We start from the raw sequence: 5,854 nt of genomic DNA, 5'->3' as shown, positions 1-5,854 counted from the left end.
TGTGTGTGTATGTTCTGTGTGTGGATGGGTATTTTTCTTCCACTAAGCATACACTTTATGTTTAAAATATCAAAAGAAAATAAAGCAATTCTCATTTTTGGAAAGAAATCAAGTCCATTTCTGCTTACTTCTCTCTCTAAAAAAAAAAAAAAGATCTTTTTATAAAATGTGAACCTTATATATGTGGAGAAAACTCTCGTTTTCAGAGTTAAGCACGAGAAACCAAGTAAGAAACCTTTTAGAACGTTAGTAAGATAACTTCAAATAGACATAGTGTTTATTTCACTTATTTAAATGAGGAGGAGAGTATGGGAAAGACATTTGGGGTGAGGGACATGCCAGCCGAACATAATTTCTGGTGAGCCTCAGCGTGGATCCTTGCCATGTGCCCATCTTTAAATAGGTGTGTTATTTCTGAGCCGCCCCAGATGATAGCAGGCTTCTGGTGGAAGCTGAGATTTCAGAACTGCATGTTTTCTACCAGATGTGGTTGTAAAAGTAGTAGCTGCCTTGACTGAGGTTGCCTGGAGAAGAAAATAGAAGCACAACAGAGTAAAGAAGCAGGACTGAAAAGACTCGTTCTGGGTGACCTGCTCCTGCGACCCCTTCCCTGTCCGGGGAACAGCTGCTGAGATCAGGGCATTAGGAAGAGCTAGCCACAGGCCTTCTACCTGTTTGCAGAGGGTGGGCTCAGAAATGGTCTCTTGGCTGAGGACTGGCAGTGGTGCAGAGGCAGTTAGGCTCTGAGGCTCTGGCTCAGGGCAGTGTTGGCAAAATCCTGAGCCTGAGGCTTCTGAGAACAGTGGGTAGGTTATTCTAGAGGCAGCTGCAGCTGAGCTTCAGCCTTTGGTCAGACTCATGGCAGCAATGTGATGGTGACCGTTACAGCTAGAGCTAGTACTTTAAATCTCTCTGTCTCTGTCTCTCTGTCTCTGTCTCTGTCTCTCTCTCTGTCTCTCTCTGTCTCTCTCTCTCTCTCTCTCTGTCTCTCTCTCTGTCTCTCTCTCTTACTCTCTCCCCCCCCCACACTTCTTCTCTCACAAGTGCTTGTACGCATGTATGCACAAATGCATGCACCCAAGTGTGTGCATATGGAGACCAGAGACTGACATCAGAAGTCTTCTGTTCCTCTTATTTTTTGAGACAGGTTCTCTCACCAAACCTGGACCTCACCATTTCAGTCAGCATCTTTCTGGAATCCATTTATCTCTCCCCACTTACCTCGGCATTGGGTTTCATTTTTAAATGCCCACAGTTGTGCTTAGCTGTTACATGGGGTCTGAACTTCGAACCTCATGCTGGTATAAGCACTGTGACCACTGAGCCCCTAAGTCCTGGATTTTTTTTTCAATTTTCTTCATTTACATTTCAAATGCTATCCCAAAAGTCCACTATACCCTCCCACTGCCCTGCTCCCCTACCCACTCACTCCCACTTCTTGGCCCTGGCATTCCCCTGCACTGGGACATATAAAGTTTGCACTACCAAGGGGCTTCTCTTCCCAATGATGGCCAACTAGGCCATCTTCTGCTACAAATTCAGCTAGAGACATGAGTGCTGGGGGCACTGGTTAGTTCATATTGTTGTTCCACCTATAGGGTTGCAGACCCCTTCGGCTCCTTGGGTGCTTTCTCTAGCTCCTCCATTGGGGGCCCTGTGTTCCATCCAATAGATAACTGTGAGTATCCACTTCTGTATTTGCCAGGCACTGCCATAGCCTCACAAGAGATAGCTATATCAGGGTCCTTTCAGCAAAATCTTGCTGTCATATGCAATAGTGTCTGGGTTTGGTGGTTGTTTATCGGATGGATCTCCGGGTGGGGCAGTCTCTGGATGGTCCTTCCTTCTGTCTCAGCTCCAAACTTTGTCTCTGTAACTCCTTCCATGGGTATTTTGTTCCCAATTCTAAGAAGGAATGAAGTATCCACGTGTTGATCTTCCTTCTTCTTGATTTTCTTGTGTTTTGCAAATTGTATCTTGGGTATTCTAAGTTTCTGGGCTAATATCCACTTATCAGTGAGTGCATATCAAGTGAGTTCTTTTATGATTGGGTTACCTCACTCAGGATGATATCCTCCAGATCCATCAATTTGCCTAAGAATTTCATAAATTCATTGTTTAAAAATATGGAACGCATCACGAATTTGCATGTCATCCTTGCGCAGGAGCCATGCTAATAATCTCTGTATCATTCCAATTTTGGTATATGTGCTGCAGAAGCAAGCACAGTCCTGGCTCTTAATGTTATCATAGGCAATGAGTTAATGAAGAATTTGCCTAAAATTTCTTTTAAAGATATAGAGAAAAAATAATGCTTTTGCTAAGTGCTAAGCATTCTCTAGGCCCAGTATTTCTATATTATGTACAAAACAAACTACTTACATGCTTAAATCCCATAGGGAATCATATAGTTGTGTAATGAATGTTACTGTTCTCATCTCTTTAGTAGTAACTTTATCTCACCTACTTATGTGAGGTGGCAAAGACCTTTGTTGTCAAAGAGCTCCAATATATATATATATATATATATATATATATATATATATATATTCATTAATCCACATTTTCTCCTTTAAAATTAGTCTCAAGTATCATGCAACAATGCTTTTTCTTACCAAGACCTTAAGAGCCCTGAGGGAGGGGACCATACTTTGGATGTTTTTCTTCAGCAAGTCTATAATATGGGGTTGGGGAGTTACAGGCATGAGGACCTGTGTGCCGTTCCCAGATCTCATATTTTTAAAAGCTGGGCAAGGTGATATGCATCGTAGTTCATGGGCTGAGGCTACTTTGTGAGCTCCAGGCCAATGAAAGACCTTGTCTGAAAAAAACAAACCACCAACAAAGTCGACGGAAGGGTTGTAACTAAGGCCATCAGCTAGTCTCTACATGCACACACACACACACACACACACACACACGCAACAAGACAAAGGAGGAATCGACTCTGCGGGAGTACACACTAATTTTGCCCAACGAGTTCAATGCCACCATCTAGTAAGACCATTAGGCCACCAGCCTTTCCACACTGTGCTTACAGTACTGAGTAGAGGCTGTAGTTAGACCCTAAGGTCCTTGAGAGAGCATCTGGGATTTGATCTAGCCCAGTTCCCTCATGCTATAGAAATACAGATTTTAAAAAAAAAAAAGGCAAGAAAAAGAAAAGAAATGGAGATTCAGACAAGTAACGCTCTACTAAGCATATGCGAAGAAGGGAATTTGCAGACACCGTCTCTAGGCTGCTACCAGCAGCTCACTTTACCCTGGCAGAGCCCTGGCACCAACACTAATTAGCACTAGAATTATTAAACTCCACTGCAAAGGAAAATAGATGTCTACATTTTAACTACAGAATGGCATGCATATCCCTCTGTAACAGTAGAACACCAAGCGACACAAAGGAGTGTGTAACTGCCCTGGTTGGTTCTGCTTTGGAAAAGCAGACTAACAACCACCTTAGTTATTGGGTGACGCCTGGCATCTTTTGTACTGGGGAGAAAATGAGGACACTCAATGCCAGCTGCCCTCACAAAGGATCCAAATACTATTCTCAGGTTGTCCTTGGTCCTTGGCCAGAGCAATGGCTTCCAAGAACCCAACGAAGGCAAGCATGTCTTCGTGGCTGCCCATCTTCTGCTTCTTCCATGGTCTCTGTCTTTATTGTACAAATCTGCTTAGAGATCTTGTCTGTCCCTCTTGGAGGAAACCAAGCAGCAGTATAGATGCCTTGTCCTGAGAAGAAGGGCTCCTGTCTGCATCTGTGGTGCCTTGTGAAGTCCAGTTCCCTCCAGGGAACCCTTCAACAGGAGGCCACCTACCTCAGCACTGGAAATACCCAGCCTTCTCCCTCAGTACAATGTCATCTGGCACTCAGTGGAGTGGAATTCTGCTCCCCCAAGGTCCTTGCTCTTCCAGCTTCATCTTCCCATTAACTTACTCTTCATGGCTCTAAAAGCTGATGAGTGTTGCCTCTTGCTTCCGGACATGTAGCATTTCAGAGCTTCAACTCACAGCATCATGAAGTCCGAGTTTAGTCATTGCTCCTTCAGTTTCTAACTGGGTAACTGCAAACAAGAGGTATTTCCTTTCCTCCCCAAGTAGCTGAGAATGATCTTAAACTTCTGATCTTCCCCGTGAAAGCTCAAACTATAGGTGTGTACTGCCACACCGAGTTTTATGTGGTTCTTGAGTTGAACCCAAGGCTCTGTGCAGGTTAGGACACCATTCTACCGACTGAGCCATAACACCAACCCCAGAACTTAACATATAATTTAAACAATATCTATTTAATATATCTGGACTCATTCAGCCATGAATATAATATATCAAGGATGTTATTTTTAACTACTTTCATTCTCTTGTTTGAGACCAGAATTAATTTTGTTGATCTTCCTCAAAATAGTAACTGATAGGAAAATTGTGTGTGTGTGTGTGTGTTGTGGTGCATGCATCCATAAATAGCCATGAGGAAGACAGAACAAAACACCAAGTATTTTCCTTTATTTCTCTGTCCTAGTGCCTTGAAAGAAGATCTCTCCCAGAGCTGTATGCCTGCCATTTTTTGGCTTGGCTGATTGTCCAATGAGTTCTTAGGATCCATTTGTCTCTACCTCACAATGCTGGAATTACAGGTAGCCATGCCTGGCCTTTTATGTGGTGCCAAGGCTTCAGACTCAGATTCTCCTGCCTGCAAAACAAATGCTCTTATCCCCAGAACCATCTCCCCAGCCCCTGCTCCCCAAACATTTGTTAAACCCTGAAGAGCTAAATAATACTGCAAGATTCTTTTTCTCTGAATAATTCTTTCCATTAGGCAGCAAGCTCTAAAATATTTGTAGACGTTGCAGTCCTAAAACATGCTCTGACTCTCTCTTGCCTTGTTCTGCTTGACTCCCTCCAACTGCAACAGTTCCCCTCATTATTAAGGTCTGTCTGCTTTTAGGGTGTCTTCTATGTGGTCCAGTATTCAAATTCAGGTGCACTTAAGTTCTATCCCATTGATTCTCACACTTCCTAAAGCTGCAACCCCTTAATACAGTTCCTCATGTTGTGGTGTTCCCCCAACCATAAAATTACTTCATTGCTACTTCCTTACTATAATTTTGTAATTATGTTATGAATCATAGTGTATCTGATATACAGGACATCTGATTTGCAACCCCCAAAGAGGACTCGACCCACAGGTTGAGAACTACCATCCTAGCCTGTAGACTTCTATGTCTTACCATAATTGTTTCCCTGAAAAGCCCACTTGATTCTCCGAACACAGGTTCTCGTTCATTGCTAGTTGGGAGATGTGATGGATAATTACATCTACATTGTTAATGTGACAGGCCTCAGCATCACCTAGGAGACACAGCTCTAGGTGTGTCTGAAAGGGTGTTACTAAGGATGGGAGAGCTATCCTCAGTTTGGGTAGCACTATTCTATGGGATGGGGTCCTGACTGAATAAAATGGAGACTATAAGGTAATTCACTGTCATTCACCATCTTACACTCCTGATGCCACATCTGGAGACAGCTTTACTATGATACCTTCCCAGTATAGTTGGACTATACTCTCAAACAAGGAGCTAACTGGCATCTGTATTCCCTTAAATTGCCAGGTATTTTTGTCACAATAATGAGCAAAGTAATGCAGAAGATTCAGAGCTGAAACACCCTACATGCCTATACCCTAGGCAACCAGAGACCACTATAGGCAACCACAGGTGACCATAGGCAATTATAGGCAAACTATGGGTGACTTTGAGCTGTCCCATGACAATATGAGTCTAAACACAAGCTATTGCTTATTATTTCTTTCACATAGCATCTGTACTGATTCACACAGCCCAGAGCTTCTTTAACTAGA

The 5,854-nt window shown here is 43.1% G+C and overlaps 1 non-coding gene across 1 annotated transcript; it reads right to left on the bottom strand.

The window, feature by feature from the left end:
* Positions 1-2,120: 2,120 nt before the first annotated feature.
* Positions 2,121-2,227, bottom strand: LOC115029819. Its single transcript, XR_003835377.1, has one exon. It is a non-coding gene; the product is annotated as a U6 spliceosomal RNA (small nuclear RNA).
* Positions 2,228-5,854: the final 3,627 nt, after the last annotated feature.

Source organism: Mus caroli, chromosome 17 (assembly GCF_900094665.2).
Source record: "Mus caroli chromosome 17, CAROLI_EIJ_v1.1, whole genome shotgun sequence".
NCBI lineage: Eukaryota > Metazoa > Chordata > Mammalia > Rodentia > Muridae > Mus > Mus caroli.
Note: the sequence above shows the minus strand (reverse complement) of the source record. Positions and strands in the feature narration are given on the sequence as shown.